The sequence below is a fragment of the Dasypus novemcinctus genome, chromosome 19, assembly GCF_030445035.2.
Source record: "Dasypus novemcinctus isolate mDasNov1 chromosome 19, mDasNov1.1.hap2, whole genome shotgun sequence".
Lineage (NCBI taxonomy): Eukaryota > Metazoa > Chordata > Mammalia > Cingulata > Dasypodidae > Dasypus > Dasypus novemcinctus.
The window spans coordinates 16,038,981-16,066,518 of record NC_080691.1 but is presented as its reverse complement, the minus strand read 5'-3'; the positions used below and the strand labels follow the sequence as shown (position 1 = coordinate 16,066,518).

General features: G+C 47.2%; 1 protein-coding gene across 2 annotated transcripts in view; it reads left to right on the top strand.

The window, feature by feature from the left end:
• Positions 1–27,538, top strand: part of LOC101429838 (transmembrane protein 132B) — a 398,604-nt gene that overhangs the window by 72,389 nt on the left and 298,677 nt on the right. The window lies entirely within an intron of this gene.

Genomic DNA, 27,538 nt, shown 5'->3' with positions numbered 1-27,538 from the left:
AGCCAGAAAATGTAGGACATCATTCTGGACAGGTGCTGGGTCAGGGCTTTGCAGCCACAGGGACCTTTTGTGTCTGCTGGAGTTGGAGCCTTGAATCAGCAGCTCTTCTCAGGCCATGGGATGTCCATGCTCAGGGACCTGAGCATTGTGCCACATAAAGATTCAGGAGTGTTGGTGGAGAATGGATGTTGGACAGGAGGGACATTGTTGGTCATTCCCAGCTCAGAGCCATGGCGGTGATCAGGAACGTTGGGGCTGGGAGAGCAAAGCAGCTCACAGCCAGTGCACACTTGAGTGCAACAAACATGCCATCCCTATGAATAAAAATGGCAATCCTAATTCTCAAAACATGTTTTAAGTGATCTAATTTTTCTCTTGGTCTGCCTTCCCCCCCCGATTATAAAAGTTATCTGCATTCATTGTAGAAATTTAGAAACTGCATTAAAATATAAAGAAGAAAAGAAAAATCACTCAGAATTCCAATGCCTAGATAACATTGATGTTGTTCCTTCCAGTCTTTTTTCTTTGTGTGAATGCACACACGCACACATGCACAAACACATGCACATTCCAACACATTTTTCCTTGTGAGATGAGTTTATTTTGGGAAATTTTGTTGAATTATTACAGGTTCCAGGTGCACAGACAAAGAAAAACCCAATACATTTTCACAAACTGAACCTACCCATGTAACCAATTCCCAGCAGCCTCCTCAGTCTTGCAGTCACGACCAAGCCCTTTTCCCCATCCAGGGTCACCTCCCTCCTGATTTCTAACAGCACAGATTACTTACGCCTGGTTTTGAACTTGATATAAATGGAACCGTGCAGTATGTGCTCCCTGTTGTGTCAGCCTCACTTCTTGCCTGAGATTTACCCACATTGTTACTTGAGGCTGTGGTTCATTCATTCTTGCTGTGGAGCAGAGGCTGGTGACCTTGCAGGCCAAATCCGCCTTGTGATCTAAGAATGGTTTTTACATTTTTAAAGGGTTGTGGGGCGGGGGGAGGTGGGAAGAAAGTAAGAATATGCCACAAAGACTATATGTCAGGCAAAACCTAAAAGATTTGCTCTCTGGCTCTTTGCAGAAAAAGTTTACCAATCCCTGCTGTAGATACGTTATCTTATATGAATAAGTCACTACCCATTTTTGTGTGGATGGACATTTGGGAACTCATTTAAAAGTCAATTTATTATCATAGTATAATTTAATTAAAAATTTGAAGAGTAATTTATGCATATGGTAAAAATTCAGACAACACAGAGGGGCATAGAATAAAAAGCAAAAATTGAGTTGCTCAGTCCAGGCTCATTCACCAAAGATCACCTTTTCTAAAAGCTCTGTTTTGGAGATTTTTCCATGTTGGCATGGTGGGGCTTGGAGTGTGGATTTGGGTTTGGGTTAGGCCATCTCCACTCAGGAATTGTGAAAAAAAAATCATCCATGTTTTCTTCTGATACTTTTATGATTTCATTAAAAAACTTTTTAGTTTAAAATAATTTCAAATTTATTGGACAATTGCGAAAAATTCAAAACCCATACAGAGAACCACAACACACTTCCACCAGATTCCCAGATCCATTCTTTTCTCTTTCTGTTTTCCTGTCTTTTCAAGTTCATACGCTTGGTCCTCCAAGTCACTGGTTCTGTCTTCCACATTTTCCTACATTTGCTGTATAATTCTATCAATCATCTATCTGTCTATCTAGCATTTTCTAAAAATTTGAGAGTAGGTTGTATATATCATTCTTCTTTAACACTTAATACTTCCATGTGCATTTCCTGAGAACAAAAATATTCGTGTACATAGCCACTGTAAATTCAGTTATCAAGTTGAAGCAATCTAACATGATAGAAAGCTTATAATCCACATTCCAGTTTTATCATAGGCCTCAATAATGTCCTTTTGAGGCTTTTCCCCTCAGTTATTATCTCTGGTCCAGGATCATGGGTTATATTTAATTGTCATTGTTTCTTAAGTCACTTCTTAAAAAAAATTGTGGAAACATATATACAACATATACTCTCCCATCTCAGTCCCTCCAAGCACACCTTCAGTGGGATTAATCGCAGTCATAATGTTGTTCTCCCCTCGCCACGATCCATTACCAGAGCTTTCCTGTCACCCTGGACAAAAACCCTGCTCTCATTATTCATTAACTCCTTGTTCCCCCACTCTGCCCCGATAGCCTGTGCTCCACATGCTATCTCTTTGCATTTGTACATTCCAGCTATTTTATATAAGTTGAGGTCATACAGTTTTTGTTCTTTTGTATCTGGCTTAGTTCATTCAACGTGATGTTTTCAGGTCAGTAGCCTGTACTTCAGCTCCATTCCTTTTTATGGCTGGGTAACATTCTCTTGTATGTACATATCACATATTATTATTTTTTGATCCATGAATAGATAGGATTTCATTATAGAGTATTTGCTCCATTTGGAATGTATTTTAGGGTTGAGTGAATTAAATACCCATATCCAAATCCCAGAGCTCTTTGGTTGCCTCAGTGAGTTAGTGCATAATTCAGCTTGCTCTGTCTTTAAGTGTATTTAATTTGGAAGTGAATATGTCACATGGCTCTTTGCAGTGGGCTCTCTGGTGAGCTCGCCCAGTCTGGACGAGTCCGTACTGGATCTAGGGCTGGTGAGCGTGAGCCTCCCTGTGCGCCTCCCCAGTTCAGGTGCCCGAGTGAAGTTGCAGGTATCCGCACGTTGGACATCTAGTACAGTGTCCTTCCCTTTCACAGAGAGGCATGCTTTTCCCATTTTTGGAACTGAGGAAACAAAGGGGATTCCAAAGTGCAGTGACTCAAACAGGATACTTCCCTCCACCCCCTCATTTAACCATTGCAAGGCAGCAGGACGTCCAGACAGGCCATTGCCCTGGTCTATGAGACCACCCTGGGATCCAGGTGTCTTAGTCTGTCAGAGATGCTGTGACAAATACCACACAATGGATTAGCTTAAACAACCTGAATTTGTTGGTTCATGGTCTTAGGGGCTAGGAGTCCCAAAGCAAGGTGCTGGCCAGGCTGTGTTTTCTCCGTGCAGCCTTCTGTGCTGACTTGCCACAGTCCTTGGGGCTCTTGACTTGCATCTCTGTCCCCATCACCTGGTGATGTGCTTGGTCTCCTCCTGTGACCCCATCTGCTTTCTGGCTTCTTCTGGATTCTGTCTCTGCTGGCTGCACCCTAGTTTCCTCTCTTTAGGGGGCCCCCAGTCCTATGGACCCACACTGATTCAGTTTGCCCCCATACCTTAGCTAGTAACATCTTCAAAATATCCTATGTACAAATGGGTTCATATCCACAGGAATGTGAATTAAGAATAAGAACATGGCTTTTGTTGGAGACGTGAGTCCATCTGCCACTCAGGGTTTTCTCTCTTTTTGCTTGCTCACCCCCTAGGATGGTGTCTGCATCTGCATGCAGAGAACCCCAACATTCCCCCACCCAGATTCCCAGCTGAGGTTGTTTCATCGCCCTGGAACATTCCAACTGCTGGAATAAGACAAGGGATAGGACGTAGAGGGCTAAGTATTTCCTTTTTGAAGGATGGAGCCTGGGAATTCCACACATCGCTTCTGCTCCCACTTCGGACCCTGAGCCTGAGTCATATGAGCTGATTTAGCTGCAGGGGAGACTGGGAAACATAATCTCTGGTCTTGTGTTTGGGGGATTCTATTACTATAAAGAAGAAGGGGAGAAAAGAAACTAGAAGTAGCCATTCCTTGCTATACCGTCTCTTGTTTTTAGTTCTTATGATAGGCACATGGCTATAGAGAAATGTTTTCCTACTATAAGGAAAGTAGCACTGTAGGTGGGATGATAAGTGGTCACCGAAAGTGGTACTTGGGGTTGGAGAGACAGTAGGGAGTGGCAGGGACTGTGGCTCCTTGGAGAACTTCTGCATGGGGACAGCTTCTATCAGCAACTGCTGGTTGTTGCCTTGATGGAATACAAGCTTAGAGTTAGCAGCTTTGTTTTTTCAGGTGCGGCCAGAAATCCAGATTCTTTAAATGAGATGTTTCCTTTTTTTTTTTTTGGTGGTATCTGCTTCATAATGGGGAGATTGAGACTCAGCTTTTATACACTGCTTCACCATCTGTAGAGTGCAATTTGACATTATCTATTAAATTACAAATGTATGTACTCTTTCACCCACCAAGTCAGGTTCTGGAGTGTATCATTCAGTGATCGTACATCTGTGAAGGGCAAAATAAATAATTGTGTATGAGATCATGCATTGCAGCCCTGTAGTGTCAAAAGGCTGGAAGTGACCTCAGTGTCCACCAAGGGGAACAGGTTACACACACTTGGGTGCATCTGTCCAGTGGAGTGGTCCAGGGCCATGAGAAAGAATGAAGATACTCTGGATCCTGGCTGTCGCCATCACCTTGAGATATTGCTAACTGGCGAAAAACAGTGATTCAAAACAGTGGTTATGGTATGCAGCTATTTAGGACAAAAAAAGAAAAGAGAATATGTGAATGCGTGCTTGCTTTACTATTTTAAATGTTTCTGGAAGGTTCATAAGAAACGGATAAGATTGGTTCCTTCTGGAAACTTCAGTGGCTGTAAGGCAGCGGTGGAAGGAGATATTTCATTCTAGAATCTTTTATTGTTTGAATTTAGAACCATGTAAATATTTTACCTGTGCAATAAATACATAAAATTAAGATAAAAAAACAAACAAGAAATACTTGTGAGACTCAGAGAGGGCCTGGGTTTCCTGGGTGCAACACAGCAGTTTGGAGCTGGGCTCAGCATCCACTTCCACTTCCATGTCTGTCGCCCACCCCCACACCATGTTTTGTTTCCCTGGCAGTCCACCTACACTGCTGGCTGCCTTTTTTTTTTTTTTTTAAGATTTATTTTTTATTTATTTCTCTCCCCTTCCTCCCCCAGTTGTCTGCTCTCTCTCTCCATTCGCTGTGTGTTCCTCTGTGACCGCTTCTATCCTTATCAGCGGCACTGGGAATCTTTGTTTCTTTTTGTTGTGTCATCTTGCTGTGTCAGCTCTCCGTGTGGGCAGCACCATTCCTGGGCAGGCTGCACTTTCTTTCACACTGGGCGGCTTTCCTTATGGGGCGCACTCCTTGCGCGTGGGGCTCCCCTAAGCGGGGGACACCCCTGCGTGGCAGGGCACTCCTTGTGCGCATCAGCACTGCGCATGGGCCAGCTCCACACGGGTCAAGGAGGCCCGGGGTTTGAACCGTGGACCTCCCACGTGGTAGGCGGTTGCCCTATCCATTGGGCCAAGTCCGCTTTCCTGGCTGCTTTAATTTTGGCCCTTAGAGGCCGTTGAGAAGAACTTCTCTCTTAATAACTAGCAAGTTGGAATGTATTTGCTGCTGGTGTTGTTTAGTATGGTTCCTGTTGACTCCTTTCTCCTCTCCTTCAGTAATGACAGCCCCTGAGCAAGACTGCTCTTCTGCAGTCTGATTCCACCGACGGTTTCCTCATGGTTCCCCGGGAGACTGGCCGGCTTCCCTTGCATTTGCTCCATCACCTGCGTGTTCATAATTTTGGCAGCTGGCTCTGGGCCCGGGCGCCGGGGGCCATTTGGAGCATTGTGGGAATTCCAGTAACTTGGAGAGCCTCCTTGTCACTTCACCCTGCTCCAGTGGCACCAGGAAAAATAACAACTTCTCGGCTGCAGGAAACGGGGTGACAAATGTGGGGCCTTTGTGGAGTGAGGCGGGCACTCTGGTTCCCTGGCAGAGATGCCGTTTAAATGACATTTTTCCTGAAGATTAGCGAGCTCTTGGAGGCAGTGCTGGAACTGGAGCCTGCTAGGTAGCCCTTTACCCGTGTCCTGAGGACATCGGCACTGTTGCTTGTCAAAGGTGCCGTTGTGACCCATGATCAATTAGAATCTCCTCCTTGTTTGAACAGAGCTAGAAACCCAGGTTTCTGGGGAGTGCACTGTCAGCAGAGATTTCCCCAGTGCAGAAGGATCGGACATGGAGCGTGATGGATTGCTTACACCATGTGTTAGGTACAGTCTGGGTTTGACTGCAGGTAACCGAGACCTTAAAGACAGTGGTTTAAACAAACTAGAAGTGTATTTATTTCTCTTTCCTGTGAAAGAGCAGAATTCCAGGACCTGAGCTGGTATGGCAGCTCCTCGCTGTGACGTCCTCAGGGCTTCGGCTTCCTTCCGGCTCAGCGCCATTCCTGAGCTGTGGACCTTTCTTCGTGGCCCCAGGGGGCGCCGCAGCCATCCCTCCCACATCCTGGGCAGCAGGAGAGGAAGGGGCAGCGGGAAGAGAGCGTGTGCCGTGGCCTGACTCTTGAAGACCACCTTCCCAGGAGGTGCATGCCTTAGGACCGCCCCTAATGCCCTTCCCAGAGCTTAGTGGTATTAATTGGGTTCTCCCTTAAAGCAGGACCTGATACAATGTTGGCGAGGGCAGGCGGTTTACTTTAGAAACCGATGGAAAGGAAGTGGAGTGGGGCAGCTGGGAAGAGAAGCAGGGAAGGAAGAAAGCCCGGCACGAGTGTGCGCGAGGGAGCTGGGTTCGGTCCTGCTGCCGGCCACGCAGGAGCATCGTGGGGTGCGCCTCGAGGCGGTCTGCCTGAGACATGCACATGCAGAGCATTGCGGGCAGGCTCCATCTGCACCGGTGCGGGGGGCTCCCCTTCGCTTGCAGCGCTGTGCGTGTGCGGGATGGCTGGACAGTGCCCCTTCCGGGCCAAGAGGAAGAGCTCCCTGGTGCCCCGGAGGTGAGGCGCTGCCTGGCTGCACGCTCCAAAAGGAAGCTGGGGAATGGAGATGTTCCTCCACGGCGGTCGTGAGCCCAGGAAAATTAGGGGGGTTGACTCTTGTCAGAAGAATGTTGAAGAACGAATGGTGGAATCTGACACATCATAATCGTCACTTGCCCCATTCTCAATCATCTAGAAATCAGCTGCGAATATATAAAAAGCCCTTTCAGGGGCTAATATAGCAAAGTCCGTGCACAAAAGCACGTGCTCACAGGGTGGCCTCTGAGACCCCCTTTGAGATCTCTTTCCTCTTCCTTTGCCCCCAACGTTAGTAAGAGCAGTGCTCTGCCTGCCAGGTCCTGGCGTGAGAGGAGACGGAGACTGGGCCTTGCTCGGGGTCTCTCTACAGATGGAACCTGAACATGTACCCCCGAATCCGGTCTGTGCCATTCACGGCCGTTAGGTTTTAAACATGCGAAGGCCCCTTCTTCCCTAAACTCCGGGTGCCCTTGGCTCTGGTCTCTGCCTTCCCCTCCACTCTCTTGCCACACTGACCCTCGTGGCCACACTCCATGCTGCACGTCATGTCTTCCGCTGCCTGCGCAGGCTGCATCCTGGGGTCTGGCATGCTCTCCACCTCCCCAGCCCAGCCGCCCTGGTTGCCCTTCAGTTTCCGGCTGAGTACTAGACTCAGTGTGGCCCTGCTGCCACCGCAGGCTCTGATGTCCTAACTTTATTGTCATTGCTTGTTCAGTGGTCTTTTCGTTCAGCAAGGCTCCATGCAGGCAGGATGGAGCGGGGTCCGTCTTGTTCCCTGCTGTATTCCCAGAATCTGGCACATAGTAGGTGCCAGTAAGGCTTGGCAGGACTGAGGGATGGGGGAAAGCAAAGTCTGACTCTGACCCCAGGTCTCTTCTTTCCAGTGGGTGCCCTTGGTTCCTGGGTGAGAGCACGTGCAGCGCCCAGTGCCAAGGCTCTCCCATGGCTGGGATGCAGTTCAGAGCTCGTGCTTTACTGCTGGAGGGCCTGAGAGATCAGCAGCCGGGCTTTATTTTAGCACTTGTCTTGACTGCTGCCACATCTCAAGGCCTTTGTAGACGGGTGTACAAAAAAGAGGGCTCTTGGCGACTGAACCAACCATCCACCAGGTCCTCCCCACCCAGAGTGAGACCCTGCCCCTCATGGGTCTCTGGTGTGTTGGAGGCCAAGGCACGGGGCGTCGGCATGGCTGGCTATTTGTTCAGTTCTTACTGTGACCCCTTTACTTGTAATTACAAATATTCACAAACTTAAGCTACTTTCCATAAAAATGGGGAAAAAAACCTCTATGGATATTAAAAGCTAAACTATTAGTCCTGAAAATTCATTCTTAGGAAGCATTCTTTCCCCCCTGATTTTAAAAGTAATATTGAAAATTTGGAGAACATAGAAAAATATAAAGAGGAAAAAAATTATCCTGGAACAGCCCCTCTTTTTTTTGATATACTTTTCCAGTCTTGGCACTATGTATGTTAATGTGCACACACACTCACGATGATCATCATAAATGTAAAGGTTTGCATCTTGATTTTTTTCCTTTACATCAGATTTTGAGCATGTTTCTATTAAATATTCTACAAGAATGATTTCTGAAGACTGTAGACTATTTCAATTCCAGGACGTGTCTCTATTTAATCATCCCCTACTTTGAACAGTTTGGTTGTTGCTGATTTTTCACTGCCATGGGTTTACAACAATGAGGTTTCTTGGATCTCTGATGATTTCTGCTAAATTTTTAGGAATTCCTGGGTTATGGGTATGAATATTTTTCAATCTTTTGATTCATGTTGCCAAATGATTTTTAGAAAGACGATCTGTTGATATCCCTAGCAACTATGTGTTTTTCCTTATAGTACCTTCAGCAACGGCAAGGACTATAATTTAAAAACAATCAGTTTTATCATGTTCAAATTATTTTCTAAACTTCAGTGATTGGGTAGGTTGTTACTTAGCTGTGATTGGTATGAAAATAAGGCTGCTTTCCCCTTTTTATTAAAGTGTTTGTATGTTCCCTATTTCCAAAAAAGGATTTGCAGAGCCCACAATAAAAACGCAAACACATCACGGTAGAAACAAGTGTTTTCACGTCACATTTTATTAAGATATTTTCATATGCTAGTGACATTTACCTATGTGGTAGCTTTATGGTTGCTTTCGGAGTTCTTTATAGATTTTCACTGAACTGAAGATGTTTCTGCTGAGAATATCCTTGTATAGTTTAAATTTACCCTTTGTGATTTATTTTCTTAGGATATAATGCTCAATCACAATAGTGACTTTGTGGTTTTAAAATATGGCCCCTTTCCATTGAGAGGTGGTGTCTGTCCCTGCCCCTTGAGCCTGGGCAGCCTTTCCACGTCCTTGACCAGGAGAGAGCACCGGAAGTGAGGCCATTTGACCTCTGGGACTGGGTCATAGACGGCGCGGGGCCTTCGCCTTATTGGCAGGAACTCGGAATTGCTGTGTAAGAAGTCTCTTCTTGAGGGCACTGTGCTCAGGAGACCATGAGACAGTTCTTGTGCTGAGGGTCCCAGCGGAGCTCAGCCAGCCCCACCGAAAGGCCAGGTGGATGAGGGAATCCATTGGCCATGAATCCTCCAGCCGCATTTATATCACCTCTGAGATCCCAGACGTCGTGGAGCAGAGCCCAGCCCTCCCTGCCGTATCCCTCTTCTAATAGAACCCGTGGCCATTAAAAAAAGGTTATTGCCACTAAGTTTGGGGTAGTTTGCTATGTAGCCATAGAAACTGCAATAAGGTCAAAGAGTATGGCTAGTCTTGGAGCTCTTGTAATGATATTGTAGACGGCGCACCGAAAAGACTGCACCCTATAATTATTTATTCAAGATAAAGTTTATTTTAGGAAGGGGCTTGGGGTCCTGAGCCCATATGATTAAAAGCAAAACAGACCTCAGCTTCACACGTTGCACCTGCTAGTGGCACACCTGTGACAGTAAGAGAAGTCTGCGACGATGCTTAGCCTTGCCTACCTGGCTTGCCTGTTCAGCCACAGAGCTGCCAGTGGCTCAGCTGCACCTGAGAGCTGATGGGGCTTTCCAGACCCCTTTCCCCAGCATATCTCAGGTTAGTGGAACTTTTTTCTACCAAAAGACTTCATTTAGCCTGTCCATTCTGATCAGTCGGTGTTGACATCCTGGGATAGAGTTCCACAATGGATTAGTTACGTCTGTAGTGGGTGTGGCGGTGGCGGAGTGGCTGGCTGTGTGCTGAGTGCCTGCTGTTCTGAGCCTGGTGGCTGCAGCCGCCCATGGTTCATCAGCCTCAAGTGAAAGAGTTTAAAAGTGTGGTCAAAGTGAAGTTGTGAGAGGCCTCTTTCGAAGATGATGCTCAACTTACCAGCCTCCCTTCTCTGCTCTCTCTGGTCTTTGTTTATATTTCAGCAGTCATGAATTGCAAACCTTCTACGTGCACAGCTGGTTGGTGGGTAGGCAGGAAGGAGCAGAGGCTCAACGAGGGCAGCAACATATCCCAAACTTTGGTCTTTTTATGTACCACCATGTTTTTTAAAAATTTTGGCCACATCTGGGGTATTCCCCTGCTGTTATTTATTTAACATGTATATATTAAAAATTGATTCAGTGTTTTTTACTTAAATATGTTTATTTTAGAAGCAGACTATATCACGAGCATAAGTGGAAAGCAGTATCCCTTGCCATAAATAGAGAGAGACCTTCAGTATAAAGACAATGAAAACAGAACAATGGGTTTCAATTCTAGCTGGATTCTGCTGCTTGCCAAAGGCTCTCAGACAGACCAGTGGGACATTGGCCAATTTTTAAGAGACTCAGCTCAAAATGAAAGGGAGGCTTCTCTTGTTAGGGGGAGGATCAAAGGAGAACCAAGGGGGGAGTCACTTTCTAAATGTGTGCTTTGGTGTTACACCTTTTTGTAAAGTCTCATCCACGCGGGTGGAGGAAAACCCAGTAGAGGCTGGTGGGGACGTGTCTGGGAGGGCTTCGAAGGCCGAGCCAGAGAGATTGGTGCATCAGCAGGGAGTCTCACTGGGTGCTTTTGGGGAGCGGTTTGGGCCACGGAAGCAGTTCCTTGCTGTAGCAGAATGCGTGGATAAATAGGATACTCCTTTTCCACATCAGAATATTCCCATTTATGCACTATCCCTCTCTCCCGCCCCGGCCCAGTGTTCGGGAGAGACCTGCAGGCTCCTCTGACCCAATGACCTGTCCTTAAATAGGCACTGAGTGACACATTTCTCAAGAGGCATTTGTGTTGTGTGAGCGCTGGTGAGCTTTCTGCGTGGAAGGAAAAAAACCCCAAAAAACATGCTGGCACCACATCCAAGTGGCATGTGGTGCGGGTGTGTGCAGTTGGATTATTTTTATTTATGATCGCCACGGCAATGGGGGAGCTGAAGGTGGAGGAAAGGAGTGAGTCGTTACGTTATTAAATGACCCAGTGAAAGGAAAAACGCCCTCCAACATGTTAAGGGGGACTTCAGCGTCGTGGCCTTGCCTGGGGGGGTCATTCCCGTCCCTGCTACAGATGTTGGCGTTTCCATTTCTAGTGTGTTCCAAACAGCGCGGGCATCTGTTCGATTCTGAATGCCACTCTTAGCTCAAATGCAGCCAGGTGCTGGAGGTCTGAGGGGTGGCGGTGACCTCGTCGGGTGTGGGGGGGGCACTTGCTGCCACAGGGAGCCACTGTTCATGGTCCCATTTTTGCACATATAAATTTATGTTGTTTTTTTTAAACTGATTTGAATAGATACAAAATGGTTTGTATGGAATATATGTAAGGTATACAACCACACAATGAAGAGCCATATATCTACCGCTGCTTAAGAAAAATGAAGGTGTTATTTCTTTTCCATGGGGTAAAACGGTGACATACGTAGGGTAGCTGTGTGCCTTATTTCCCTGGATGGTCCCAGATTTCTCCACTGTCTTCATGAAATCCTCAACATCATCTTTCTTCACTTGCACATACGCATTTGGGTCTAGATGACAAATTGTGCTTTTGTCCTCCTTTCAAGCCACCCCTCTGCCCCTCAGTTCCTCAGAGCCAGCAGCCCAAAGTTTGTGTTTATCATTCCTTTGCAGCCTCAATGACGTATTATTTTGCTCTGTCTCTTTAGGAACTGTGCGTAAGTGAAGCGTACTTGCGGCACTCTTTTGTGGCATTCCTCTTTCACTAAACGTGGTGTTGGGGAGAGTCGTCCAAGTTGTTACGTGGGCAGTCACACATCGTTTCTACAGCTGCCGGGAGGTACTGGTTGATCCGTTTTACTGCTGACATTCATTTGGGCTGTTTCTTGTTTTCCCTCCGAGGAACAGTGCTGCCACGATCACTTTGGGAGCGTGTGTGATTTTCTCCAGGGTCTGCCTCCACAATTGCTGGGTCGTATATTCAGCACATCTTCGACTTTACTCGATGATGCCAAACTGTTTTCCAAAATGGTTTCCAGGGTTTATGCCCAGGCGTGACACAAGGTGTTCCGCTTACTCTGTATCCTTGCCCACATTTGTTGCCAGGCTTTTCCATTTTTACCAACCGGAAGGGTGCCAAATGGCATCTCACTGTACGCTTACATTCTGGTGTTGCCTAGAACCAGCTCTGCCCAATTCTGGGGCTCAGTATTATGAAGTCTGTCCTCCCACAATTAGGAGAAGAGGCTGTACTCTCCAATATTAGCTTTATAGGGATAAAAGTGATATTTTAGTTGACATCTGCCATACTTCTTTGTCTCTTCCTTAATTGGTTGAGAACTTGGGCAGGAAAGAGGAGTGGCACTTACGAGTGTCCTAAAGACCATCACATACAACAGCTAGCAGTGCTGTCTCTTATAACTCAGGTTTTCCTGTGTGTCTAATTCACCTGCCCTGAGCCTAGCTTGCCTGGAGCTTTGGCTGGAGCTTTCCTCTCTCCGTGGAGCTAGCCTAGATCACGCCACCTCACTATAGCTCACTATGTCTTCTGAGTTCAAAGGACCTCTTTGCTGATTCAGCCCTTTTCTTATCTAAGCGTGCTCTATTAGCCCTTGGTTAGAATGTGAGTCTTGCCTACTTACTTTGAGATCTTCCTGTGGTTTCTTCTTGCTATTTCCTTCAGGGACTAGTGCAGGGGGTTACCCAAGCTCATTCTTCCAGTGAATATTCACCAGAGGCCATTTTGTGCTAGACCTGATGCTAGTGGCTGCAAAGTCAAGATAAAGAATTCCTTGTCCTTGGTGGGCACTTGCTTTCCAGAAGAAATCAGAAAAGTAAATGAGAGAGATGTGATGTCATTTTGACAGGAGGAATGTTTAGATTCCAAGGAGACTTTCTTTGTCTGGAGAAGTTGCATAAGGTTTCCCAGAGGAAAGGTAACTGTGAGGTGGGTTTGGAAGGATGAGTAGGAGTTGAACAGATGGCCAACTAGCTGTTAGGAATCTGCACTGAAAATCTAACAATACCCAGCCTTCCTAGCTTTGGTGATTATTGTGGTCCTTTTATTTTGAGTTCTTGGAAACTTTTGGCTAAAATACATATTTTAAAGGTAAATATTGATGAAGATTGACAGTTGTTCTTTCTGTATTCATGGGAGCTTGAACCTGGCTATTAAAGCATTGGAAATGAGGTAAGAAACTTGGTGTTAGTGTTTTTCATTCCCTTTGTGAGCATATAGTTTGTGTCTATCGAATGTTCGAATAAAAGATAAAGGAAAGTGGAACAAATACAACTCTTAGAACCACTGCCACTGGCTTCTGTTTTGACCTCACTGGAGTCAGATGGATACAGCTGGTGACAACAGCTGGCACCGCTGAGGTATGTTTGGAGCATTTTTTAGTTGTTTAGATTGGTCTGTGGGTCTGATCACAGTGGCTGAAATTGCAGAGTCATTTTGGGGATTTGGCTAATTAGAACAAAGCCATCAGGTGAAATGAAGTATCCATCCTAGACATCACTCTAATTATCATTAGATGGGCTCTCTGGTGAGCGGGCCATTGGCTGTGCCTGACTGTTCATCTCAAGGCTGTCTGGGGGTCAGGCAAGGCTGGGTGGCTGGGCTGGAGCTGGGGATGAGAGAAGAAACCTTGAGAGAGTGTTTACGTGAGTGCCTTTTTGGGGCTGCCTGTCAGAAATGTTCGCCTCTGCCCTTGGCCTTGAACTGATCCTTGTTTGTGCGCCTGTCAGTCAAATAAACAGAGGCACCAGCGACTCCCTTGACAGCTGGTGCCAACTGTCAGGATGCTGGTGAAGGCCCGTGTGTGGTTTTAATCTGGAAAGAGGGACTGGTGGATGCATAGCGGGAAGTCAGGCAGGGGGCCGGTTCTTCTCGTTACCCACTTTGGGCATGACTTGGGATTCTAATGAAGTGGTCTTTCATCACACGGGCTGCCCAGATGAGATTTTAATGAAGAGATTGCAAAGTGGAGACTCATGGGCTGGATTTGTGGCTTTTAAAAACATTGCCTTAATGGCCACCATTTGAAAATGGAGATCTCATATGAAAATCTGGATTTCTGGCATCACTAAAAAAAAATCTGAATACCTGGCCACATAGGCCAACCTACTCAGAAGGGACTCGTCCGGAATCCCCCAGTGTACCCAGTTCAACACTGGTTGTCTTAAAAGTGCTCCTCCCAGTTTTATTTCTCACCCAGACTTTCCAGGTGTTTGAGTTTCTGGCTCCTGCTCTCGAGGTGGGTTGGGGACGGCAGGTCTTGGGGTTTGGGGTGTCTGGAGCAGAGATGGTAAAGCTGTGGACTATGGGCCACATACGGCCTGCTGCCCTTTATGATAAAGTTTTTAGAAAACAGTCACACTCCTTTGTTTACGTGGTGTCCCTCCCTTGGTTGCTTTCGTGCTGCAGCAGAAGAGTTTAAGTCACCGCAACAGAGATCGTTTGACCCATGAGGGAGAAAATACTCTTTGGCCCTTTACAGAAAGAGTTTGCTGACCTCTGTTCTAGAGAAAGGAGAAATTCAGATTTTTGTGTGAACTCTCCTTGTTTTTAAATGAAGGAAACTAATTCTAACTTCTTGTTCATTTTAAAAACTTGACTGTTAAGAACTTCTTTCCATGCCCAATAAGTGTGACTCTCTGTCATTTCTAAAAACATGGAGTAGTATGACTTATTTAACCATTCCTTTATTAAGGAGTATTGAGGCAGTTAGGTTTTAACTGTCTTCCAGCAGGAGGAGTAAGGACGTGGCTCACTGGTGGTGGGGGCACTGGGGTCTGCAGCCCCACCTTTGCCAGCCCTGGAATGAGGGCAGGGGCTGGGTCAGCTGATCACATGGCGGTCCAAGCCCTGGCTGTGGGGCTGCTTGGAGGGTGTTTATGTGTGAAGAAAAGCGTGACCCCAGCGGGACTGTGGTTGCTGTCTTTAGAAAAGCCTGCTTGCAAAGTTGGCCCTTGGTTGGCATCTAGGAATTCGGCACTTGAACCATTCCCTAAACGGTAAGCTTCACTGTGTATTTGTACAATGGGATTTATCCCCAATGCCTGCTTCCTTCTTGGAGTCTGGAATTTTGGTACATGCTAGGCAGATGGTGTCTACACATGACCAGTCCCCAGTAAAAACCTTGGGAACAGAGTCTCTAATGGGCTTCCAGGATAAAGGAACATGTTTAAGTGTGCCTCCTGGGTGGGGTGGGGGGGGCCGGAGAGAAGGAGCGAGCGAGCCTGTGCATGGCTTTATCCGATGCCATCTGGGACTTTCCCTGGCTGATCCCATTGTGTGGCCTTTTGATGTAGTACACGTTGGCTGTAAGTACAGCTCTTTGTGGAGCCCAGTGAATCCTTCTAGTTGAATCATTGAATATAGGGTGGTCACGGGGAACCCCGAAGCAGGATGGGTCATTGTAGACTCAGTTCCAGCATTACAAAATAATCCAGAGCACATGCCTACATTGTGACGATAATGAAAATGAAATCGCTAACACGTCCACAATGCTTCCGATGTATCAGGTGCTGTTCCATATAGATGAACTAATTTACTCCTCACAGCCATCCTTAGAGGTACCCCTGTTGTACATATGAGGAAACTGAGGCATGCCGAGATGAAGAGTCTTGCTCATCACTTAGCTCAGAAGTGGCACCTGGGCTGGGAATGGCAGATGCTTTGGATCTTCCAAGTGCAGGACTCTCCTGGGAATGGTGGTTGGGGTGGGTGTCCTCTCCAGGAACGAGCTTCAGGCTCAAGTGGCTCAATGTAAATGTCACCTTTGTGATGGAGGGTGCATCAGTGGGGATAAGCTGGGGTAACAGATCCCTCCACGTTTAAGGTCTGTAGCTTGCTGACCCTACAGGTGCACCCCAGGTGGGCTGGGACTGTTCTCCGTGCCACCCCACTCCAGTTCCCAGGCTGCAGGAGCAGCCAGCACCTCCACAGGCTGCTGCATTCGCGGCCAAGGGAGGGTCCCACACCTGCAAGTGGCTGTTCCAGCTCCCCAGGGCAGCTCATGGCTCATTGGCTGGAAGAGGCACATGGCCCCAGCCACCCCCACCAGGGCCAGGAAGTAGATCTTAACCGGAGCCCAGAAGGCGGAGAGTAGAACTGGTCAGGGAACAACACCTGGAGCTGTGTAGCGAGGATTAGGAAAAAAAGACTCTACGTTCCTGACCCCAGGGGGTGAGGACTGTTCCTTGCAGGAAGAGGCCCTGGTTGAGCAGAGGTAGGCGGGCGCTGATTCTGCCCAAGGCAGAAGTGAGAAAACGGGGCGAGTAGCTAAGTCCTTTCAGAGCCCAAGCAAGTGATTTCCATGACAACTGTTCAGTTAAAGAGCAAGTGTAGTTCTGGGTGAGGGAACACTGAGGAGTTGTGGCTACGATGGACTCACGGCCTTGGGGGTGCAGAGAAGAGAGAAGAGCCCCGCGGGGTCTGCAGCCTCCTGAGGGGGAGGTTCACCTCTTCCCGCGGGGGTCAGCAAGCACAGAGGGATTGGGAAGGGAGTTTGCTGAAAAAAGCAAACGCAGAGAATGGGAGTGTGTGAAGGCGGGTGCCGGGGCAGCAGAGAAGCACCTGGAGGCCTGCTTCTGAGGTGGTGGCTTGGCAGTCAGGCTGGCTGGCAGGGCTGCAGGACAGGTGTCAAAATGCTTGCCCACCAGCATTAAAATTCAGACTTGGGGGAAAAAGGGGGAACGAGGCCCCAGAAATAATCCAGACTGGGAAGTCATCCATGCGTGGCTTTGAGTCGGTTTTTGACCTTTGCTCTCTGTGTTTGAACTTGAGCTCCCTGAGCCTCAGTTTTCCTAACTATGGAATAGGGCTAAATATGCCTGCTAGCAGGGTGATGGTGAAGGTTGGCTAGTGTAGACTCAGAGTGGCTCACAGTGGGTCCTCTCTCTGCAATGTGCCCATACCTCCCTCTCTTTGGATAGGGTGGATGGCAAAGAGATTTCATCTCAGGCCAAAACTCTGAATGCTCAGTAATGCCTCCTTAGAGCACTGCGTTAAGAAGGATTCCAAAGCTCAATTACAACTGATTATTGTTGTCTGTCATGGTCGTGGGAGGTGGGCCACTGATTTAGCATCCCTGATTGAGCCTGGCTTTTCGTCTGAGCCTTGTTTCTTACCAGGACCTTCCATGCCTCCTTCACGCTGCACAAACTTGCTGGAGGTCGGCTCCCTGCCCCTGAGCCTGCTGTGTGCTTCCTGCCTGCAGCAGAGCCCTTGTGCACCTGCCTTCTCCTGCTGTGGCCGCGCTCCCTTGCACCTTAGTTTATCCAGACTGGTCCCCTCCTGCAGGGATCAGTTCAGAACCCTTGCCAGGGAAGTGCCCCACACTTGCTGCCTGGCCTTGCTGGGCCAGATGATGCCATCTTTTCCTGAACTTCCACAATATCTACCACCTCTTCCGTGTCCTTGGCACACATCTCTTGGCAGTACCCCATGTAGGATTGGCGCCTCTTCTCTGGCAGCTCACCTCTTCCTGGCTGGAAGGTGCCTAAGCACAGCCGCCTTCTCTCCTATGCCTTCGTTATCCCATGCCCACTGACCCCCAACCTCCACACCCCCTTCCCTGTTCAGGGAATGCGACTTTAGCGATTGAATTGACCGATGTGGAAGTGTAATCATTAGGAGGATGCGTGTCAGAGAGCCTGGGTAGGACTTCCATCTCTGCCACTTGGAGCTGTGTGACTGTAGAACAGTGGCTTGACCTCTCTGAGCCTTGGATTCTCTTTTGTAGTACGGAGGTAACAATAGTCCCTAACTATCGAGACCTCAGTGAGATTCCCTAACTATTGAGACCTAAGTGAGATAAAGCATGTCTGGTGCTTTCTCAGTTCTGGGCACACAGTGCCTCGTACAGGTAGCGGCTGTTGTTTTGCTCTCTACTCCTCTCTCTGCTCCTCTGGCTCTTTCCTTCCTTGTTCTGTTCTTTGGCAGCCATTCCAATGTGGGTTTTCCCCGTCTTTCCCCATCTTTGGGCAGGTCCTTCTGGTATTTGTTGGGCACCGCTGGGAGTTCAGGCAGCATGACCTGGATGTTCTGGAAGGCTTTGCAGGAGAAGGAGGCTGCTTTGTTCATCCACGGAAAGAGCCAGCGTCCAGGGGAGCCCTCCAGCGTTGCAGCTCTCACTCACGCAGCAGCTGTGCTCCTGAACAGCTGTGTGCAATTGCGGTTTGATTAGCTCTAACAGGAGCCACCTTTCAGGAGTCCCAGGGGACTTGACCATTAAGGAGCCATTTTGACAAATCCTTTTGTAAAATGCAGAGTCACCGAATCAGTCGTTCTGCTTCATGGTTTTGGATTCACATACATTCGGTTTTCCTAAAGCAGGTACTGTTTCAGCGGCAAAGCCTCCTTATCATATTCCAGCCAAGTTGTTGAGCATCAGCCATCACAATTGGTATTTATTTCAACCTGTTGAATATGTATTATATTCTGGAAATATATTTCCAACTCATGAAAATTAAGTGAGAAAACTATTTACTAGGGTTTGTCTTCTGTTCCTGTTCTGTACTGCCTCTCACTGGGGTGTTATTGGCAGATGCTTGACTGTCCTTGATAAAGGAACAGGAGTGGTAAAAAAACAGGAAGACGCTATGAATGAATAATCCGCTCTAGGAAACATGTAATTACCGTGAGTGTCAGTTTCTGTAATGAAGCGTTGATGTGGCCAAATCCAGAGCATAAATTACCTGGGCAGGGGGCGAGGTAATGCGCCGAGCACAGTAATTTAGCCTCCGAGTAGCTTCAGCAGCCGCCTGTATGCGCTTTGTTTGATGCAGACCTAGACAAATGTGCCAGCGTGGAAATGGTGCATTCCATCTCAAAGGGAGGTGAGCCCATAATGACTCAAGTGGGGGGACGCCTGCTCTGCCTGCCTCTCCCTCCCCGGGAGATGCTGGGAGTCTGAGTAATGCCCGCATCTGCTGTAGCACCCTAGATGTTTAGGAAAGACCTTGAGATCGTGTCCAGCCTTGGTGAGGGCGTGCAATCCCAGTGCCTCTGGGCGAGTCAGCCAACATGGTTGGTACCTGAACTTTCCTCTCTGCACTTTGTTTTGCCTGCACCACCGCACACAGTTGTACGTGTCTCCCAAGGATGCAGGAAAGAGACCAGTTTGACAAGCAGTCCTCTTTCCTAGGGCGTGTCTAGCTCTAGGCCTGGACATGAGGATTTTTTTTTTCTCCTATGAATGGATATAGTTTTATTTTGTTATTTAGTTAATTTTAAAAATAGATGTAGGTGTACATGGTTTAAAATTTAAAAGGTATGCATTGGAAAGTAGCTTCTCTCCCTCCCAGGCCTATTCTCCACTCCCAGGGTCCCCTTCCCAGAGGCAGCCAGTTGTTTATGTGTCCTTCTAGAGACTTTTCTATACGTAGCTAAGCATACATGTGCTTGCTTATTCATTCACTCGTTCAACACCTGTTGATTGAGTCCCTGCCATGTGCCAGGTCCTGAGGCTCTTGTAGGCATTGAGCTAGGATGTTGGACAAAACAAAGGTCCTGTTATCAGGGGGCTGGCATTAGACCCCCTCCCCGCAGTAGCTTACACATGATTCTGTGTTTTTATGAAACCTCAAACAATAATAGATCCTGAGAGTTTTCCGTACCTGCTTATAGAGAGTTGCCCCTTTCTTTTTACTGAGGGTATTACATATCATTGTGCTTTAATTTTTTGTTGCTGTAACAAGTGCTTCTACAATGTCCTTTGTACAAATGGTTCTTTTGTACATGTGGATATGTACCTGGCAATTTATTGGCCATTGTACCTAAAATATCCAGAAGGGTTAGTGTTTAGGCACAGCTGTACCTGGGTGCACAAACCATGTCATTTGGAACTTCTCCCTCAGCTCTGCTTTCCTTTGTTGGCTTCATGCTCAGAAGTGAGATGCCTTATTATGTCCTTATTCAATAACTATTAAGTGCACACTTAGGATGTGCCAGGCCTTGTCCTAGTTACTACGGATGTAGCAGGAAACAAAACACACCACATTCCTGCCCTCATGGAGCTGACATCCCCAAGCTGGTTTACCCCCATCGGCCAAAGATTTATATTCTCCCAGCTCGGACACAGCAGAGGAGAAAGAAAACCTCTGTCTTCCCAGGAGTCACTAGTCTCAGGATAAAATCTCAGTGGACTAGCTTGTGTCATGTGACAATTCCTGAACCAGTCGGTTTGGTTGGGGCAGAGGCAAATACGCCGATTGGCCAGGCCTAAGTCCTTGGAGCAAGGGGGTGGCGCTCACCTCATCGGTAGCCCTGGGGAGAGAGGAGGGTGATGGTGCTTTCTCCAGGGAAGTCCGTGCTGGTTGTCAGAAGGGCAGTGGGTGCCGCAGGGACCAGTGTCTGCTCCCCATGGCAGGTAGAGGAGGGCAGATGCCAGGAAGGAACCGTGGGTAGAGCGTGAAGAGGAGAGAGACCGAGAGCCCCTTGACTCGGTGCTCCGTGTCGGCTGAGGCGTATTTTGTTGGGCTCTGGGAATCCATCCTGTACTGGCTTCAGTGAGCAAGAGAGGGAATTTTTCAGAACGGGACATGGAGCTTTCAAGCCACTTATGGCGAGGTTTATTCCTCAAAGTGAGTCAGACCAGCAAGGTCAGAGGCAGTGGTGCTTCCCCTGGGGCTGTTTCCAGCTCTGTCCACCTGGCTGCCCGCTGCGCTCCCTGGGGCTGGCTCGGGGAGCACACGAGGGGACTGACGTCTGGGTGCTGTCCTACCAGGCACCAGGGCCACACCTGGGCTTCCCTGAGTGGGCAAAGGGCAAAACCTTTACAGCTGTAGGGCAGGACTGGTAGGGGGGGATGGAAGAGGCTGGGGTGTCATTTAATATTAGAGAAGACAGACATCCTTGAACGGGACTTTTTAGAGTGCATCTTAGTTTCCTGTGGCTGCTGTAACAAGTACTAAAAAGTGGATGTCTTTAAACAACTGAGACATCTTGTCTCCCAGCTCTGGAGGCTGCAGGTCTGAAATCAAGGGCCCTGCTCCCTCCGCAGGCTCTGGGAAGACTTAGGCCTTGCCTCTCCGTACTCGGGTTGCCGGCCCTCCTGGGTGCTCCTTGGACTGTGGCTGCGTTCTTGCAGTCTCTGTCTGTCTCCCTGTAGCCTTCTTCCATCTTTGCGTGTCTGTCTCCACGTGGCCTCATGTGGACACCAGTCATTGGATTGAGGGCCCACCCTGCTCTGGTACGCCCACGTCTTCACGTGATTACAGCCGCAAAGACCCTGTGTCCACATGAGGTCGCCCTCACAGGCCGGGGCGGGGGTCAGGTCTTCAGCATATCTTTTTGAGGAATGCAGTTCAACCCACTGGAGGGTTGGACTGGACACTGGAACACTCAAAGGAGCATTCCCTGAGAACATGGGAGAAAACTATGCTCGACCTCCATTCCCTCGAATTGAACAATAGTTAGGATACTCACTGAATTCCTTGTAGTGCTGGGGATGTTACACATATTCATTCATTTCATTCTCACTACCACCTTCTAAGGAAGGTTTGATTAGGATCTGCATTTGAGAGATGAGGAAAGACGGGCACAGAGAGGTCAATTAACTTGCCTGAGATCACACAGCCACTGAAGATCAGAGCCAGCATTTTAGCCCTGAACCCATGCTTCTTAGCATAAACTTCTTTTGCCTGTAGGTTAGTTTGTGAATCAGGAAGAACACTGGAATGGGAGCATGGAAAGCTGAGCCCTAGTGCTGACTGGACACCGATTAGTGATCACTGGCCACTGTCATTTAGTAACTCTGTGCCTCAGTTTCCATGTATAGGAAATGGGATAACAAGCTGTTGCATTTCAAGTAGTTCTTTAAGGATCACATACATATATTTGGCAGAAAAACCTTTTGGGGGAAAAGTAATGTATTAGTTTCTCTTTGCTGCTGAAACAAACTTCTATGAACTTATGACTTAAAACCACACAATTTTATTAAATTGCAGTTTTAGAGGCCAAAAGTCCTAAAATCAAGGTGTCAGCAGGGCTGTGTTTCTTGCAGGGGCTCTAGGGGAGAATCTGTTTCCTGCCTTTCCCAGCTTCCGGAAGCCGCCTGCATTCCTTGGCTCGTGGCCCCTTCCTCCGTCTGCAGAGCTGGGGTCGGAGCTTCCTCAGACCTCCTTCTCTGACCTCAGCTTCCGTCACCACATCTCCTCCTCTCACTCTGCCCTCCTGCTGCCTCCTGATAAGGACCCTGTGCTTACATTGGGCCCACCTGGATAAGCCAAGCTCCTCTCCCCATCTCAAAATTCTTCACTTCATCGCATCTTCAAAGTCCCTTTCACCACACAAGCCCCATCTTCACAGGGCCTGATACCCTTGGGGGCCGTTGATCCTGCCACACTACCTAGAAGATGGTTGAATTATTTCACTATCTAGCACCTATTAGCTATTTTTAAATGTTCCATTTTTTCTGGCTTTTAAAACACATCTGACAGATACTAAGAAGAAAATAAAACATGGGCCATAATCTCCCTGCCAAGATAACCCCAAGGGATGATTTTTCCCTTTTTGACATTTAAACAGAAAATGTAAGTAATGTTAGTATAAGGATAAAAAATGCAAACTACAGACTGATACACGATGAAAAGTTAATGCTGTCCTCCCCGGCCTGCATACTGCCTCCCCAAAGGTAACCGTTTTCCAGTTTTAGAAGACTCCTTCCAGAAAAAAGATACTGTACAAACCAGAATATTTATATCTACTCATACCTTCACTGTACAGAAATCCTAGAGGTCGTATTATTTACACCATTATGTATCTTGCCTTTTCACATTTTATATAGATTTTGATCTTTTTGCTGCAGCACCTGAAGCTCCTTTTTTCTCTTTTAGAGCTCCTAGCATTTTACTAGAGGGATGGAACTTTTTTTTTTCTCCTGTAATGAGTCCCCTCCCGTTGGTTTCTTTGGTTGTTTCCAGCTTTTTGTTATTACAGACAATGCTGTATGGATGTCTTTGAACTTCACATCGCAGAAAACGTCCGTGACTGTATTTTTAGAGCACAGTTTCTCGATATTTTGAGCCAGTTGATTCTTTGTCGGGGGTACTGCCCTGTGCGTTATAGGACATTTAGCCGCTTCCCTGGCCTCTACCCACTAGATACCAGGCGTATCCACCCCTTCCTCCAAGTATGTCTACAGACATTGCCCGATGTCCCCTGGCCTCCTCTGATGGAGAATGCCTGCTTTTGGGACTTCCTTAACAGTGTGATGGTGGATGGGAATAGCTCTCTAAACCTGCACCAGGAGAGTTAAGCAGCCTAGTGGCAACTTGCCCTTCCTAACAGACTTAGCCCTAGGTTTGCTCGGCTTGATCTGGAACATTCTGTGGTGGTGTGTCCTGCACCCACGGCTTAACAGTTCCCCCACCAAGCATGGATCTGAACCTGTGCCTGGGCTCACCCCTCAGGCCACCCTGTCTGTGAGAGATGAAGCAAGCTTTCCAGAGCTGTAGCATCTCAGCCGCCGTCACCGGGCTCCTGGGGAATTCATCTTCTAGTCCTGCTGCTGGCGTATCTGGGTGCACTTTGATCCCCCAGTTATAATCCACCATGCTTTGTCCCCTTTAAATCAAAGATATACCATGTCAGCAAGAGCTGCAGCATGTGCCTTTCTAGCGGGTGATTGTTTCTTTATTAGAACCCACAACGTTGGTATGTTTTAAAACCTAAAACTAGTACAAAATGAAAGCCACCCGTGAATCTTGGCGGGTGCCGGCTGTAATTCATTCAAGTAGCTCATTACGCATCTGAATTACACAACTGCCAAAGCTTCTGAACAGCAGGCAATTCTAGGGTTTCAGTTTCAACTTTCTGGTCTTACTGATTTATGCAACCTTACTACCTTGGGACCTATGAAAGATCCCAGATATCCTAAGAGGAATAGAGCATGTTTTAATGAACACCCATGTACCCGTCACCTACTGAAGAACCAGAACATGACAGGTACAAGCGCTGCTGCTGCACACTCCTCCTGGATCTCGCTTCCTTCTCTTTTTCCCCAGAGGTTACCAGTGCCTGAAGCTGGATTTTTTCCTTAAGTTTTCTTACCATGTATATAATCAAAAAACTACCTAAACACTGTGCATGTTTTAAAATTTTATGCAAATGGCATCTTACTGCCCCTTTTTTCTCTTGCTACATTTGTGGAATTCATCTGAGTTGATACACATTGCTGTAGTTCATTTTCACTGCTGCATGGTATTCCACTGTATGACTCTGCAACCATGTATTCACCCGTTCTCCTGCTGCTGGGCAGGTAGCTGTTTGCAGTTTCCTACCATGATAAACTCTGCTGTTCTTGTTCCTCTCCTGTGTACAAGTGTAAGAATTTCTCTGGGAATGTACTTAGGACGGGAATTGCTAGGGTTTAGGGCATGTGTGGCACATAGAATTCTTTGCTCTCTGTTGGCCTCTTTTTCAGAATGATATCTTTCGTAATTCCCCAGGTAGTGAGGTAGGCTGGTCTCTCCAGTGTGTGTGCCCTGTCCACCCCCAGGACAGTGGCTATGGTGGCCTAACACCCCTGGGAGGTGGGGAGGCTGCATGACACAGTTGACTAGATGATCTGGTGGGCTGGCCCTCATCACATGAGCCCTTAAAATCACACGAGGTCGGCAGGGGGGAGTCAGAGATGTGCAAAGCGTGAGAGGGATTTGATGAGGGAGATTCTCCACTGCAGGCTGTGAAGGTGGAGGGGGCCACGTGGTGAGGAATGTGGGCAGCCTCAAAGAGCTGCCAGGAAATGGGTCTGAGGCCTGAGGTCACTAGGAACCGGCCACTGGTGTTAATGTGAGTGAGCTCGAAAGAGGAGCCTGAGCTCCAGGTGAGAGTGCAGCTTAGTGGGCACCTTGACCTTGTCCTGAGAGAATCTGAGTGGAGAACCTGCCACGTCATGCCCAGACTTTTTCTTCCCTTCTTTTTTTTCTGTTTTTAAGACAATATCCATTTATTATCTCTCAGTTCTGCCAGTCAAAATTCTGGGCAAGTATGCTCAGGGCATAATCACAAGGGTGAATGCAAGGTGTGGGCAGGGCTGGGGACTTTTTCTTATTTTTCTCCTTTATTAGAGAAGTTGTGGGTTTACAGAACAGTCATGCATAACATACAGATTCCCGTACACCACTGCACCACCAACTCCTTACATTGGTGTGGAACATTTGCTATAATTGATGAGAACACATTCTTATAATCGTACTATTAAATAAAGCCCCTGGTTTAACTTAGGGTTCGCTGTGTAGTGTAGTTCCATGTTCGTTTTTAAAAAATGTTTGTGCTGTTACCATATATGCAATCTAACCTTTCCCCTTTTAATCAAATTCATAAATATATTCAGTTTTGCTAATTGCACTCACAATGCTGTGCTACCTTCACCACCATCCATTACTTACACATTTCCATGGTTCTAAACAGGAACCCTGCACATTTTAAGCCTTAACTTGCATTCCCTATCCCCACCCCACACTCTGGTAACTTGTATTCTAGATTCTGACTCTATGAGCTTACTTGTTTTAATTGTTTAAAATCATTGAGATCATCCAATATTTGTCCTTTCATGTCTGGCTTATTTCCCTCAACATGAGTTCTTCAAGGTTCACCCATGCTGTCACGTGTATCAGGACTGCATTTCTTCTTGCGGCTGATTAGTATCCATTGTACGTATCTACCACGTTTAAAAAAAATTTATTTTTTATTATCTTTTTTTAAAGATAGATAGATCACACAAAATGTTACATTAAAAAACATAAGAGGTTCCCATATACCCCACTCCCCACACCCCCACTCCTCCTACGTCAGCAACTTCTTTCATTATTGTGGTACGTTCATTGCATTTGATGAGTACATTTTGCAGCACTGCTACACTGCATGGATTATAGTTTATGTTGTAGTTTACACTCTCTCCCAGTCCATTCCTTGGGTTATGGCAGGATATATACAGTCTTGCATCTGTCCCTGCAATATCATTCAGGACAGCTCCAAGTCCTGAAACAGCTTCCCCCTCCCTGCTTTCAGCAACTCCCATGGCCACTGTCTCCACATCAATGATATAATTTCTTCCATTGCTAGAGTCACAATAATTCTGTAGTAGAATACCGGTAAGTCCACTGTAGTCCATATATTTTTTAAAATATTTTATTTATTTCTCTCCATTCCCCCCCCCCAGTTGTTTGCTTTCTGTGTCCATTCACTGTATATTCTTCTGCGTCCACTTATATTCTTGTCAGTGGCACCAGGAGTCTGTGTCTCTTTTTGTTGTGTCATCTTGCTGCATCAGCTCTTCGTGTGTGCAGCGCCACTCCTGGGCAGGCTGCACTTTTTTCTCATGGGGTGACTCTCCTTACGGGGCGCATTCCTTGCAGGATGCACTTTGTGTGTGGGGCTCCCCTATGTGGGGCACACCCCTGTGTGGCATGACACCCCTTGCACGCATCAGCACTGCACGTGGGCCAGCTTCATCACATGGGTCAGGAGACCCTGGGTTTGAACCTTGCACCTCCCATGTGGTAGGTGGATGCTCTATCCATTGAGCCAAATCTGTTTCCTTCTAGTCCATATTTTATTCCTCTGTACTGAGGACCCTGGGATGGTGATGTCCACTCCACCTCTAAATCGAGAAGAGGCTTAGATCACACATGGCTGATGGATGGATTTCTCCAGCTTGCAATTGTAGACTCTCTGAGTTCCCTGGTGTGGTGGTTGACCATCCTCACGTCCCTGTTATCTGACCTGGGTAAGACCGATAAACTGGAGAGTAGGAGTTGCAACTTTGCTGAGGCTCAGAACCCAGCTGGCATATGGACAGTTGAGAGAATAAAGTCTCCTGAGCATACACCAACCCCAGCGCCAACCACAGGTTCAGTAAAAGTGACAGAAGAAGCATGCATGGAGAGGTCACATCTGCGTCTAACTCCATCACACTCAGGAGCACAAATTCCAAAGTAGGGCCCACTGACAAGGTGCTGAACTCCAGAGCCATCTGTCATGACCATAGGACCTGGTCTACCACATATTATTTACCTGTTCTTCAGTGACGGATGCTTGGGTGGCTTCCATCTTTTGGCAATTGTGTGTAATGCTGCTTGGAACATTGGTGTACAAATATCCGTTCGAGTCCCTGTTTCAGTTATTTTGGGTATATACCTAGTAGTGGGATTGCCAGGTCATATGGTGTTTCTATACTTTTGCTTTCTGAGGAACTACCAAACTATCTTCCACAGCATCTGTACCATTTTACATTGCCACCAGCCATGAATGAGTGTTCCCGTTTCTCCACATCCTCTCCAACACTTGTTATTTTCTGTTTTTTGTTTTGTTTTGTTTTTTAAATAGCAGCTATTCTACTGGGTGTGAAATGAGATCTTATTATGGTTTTGATT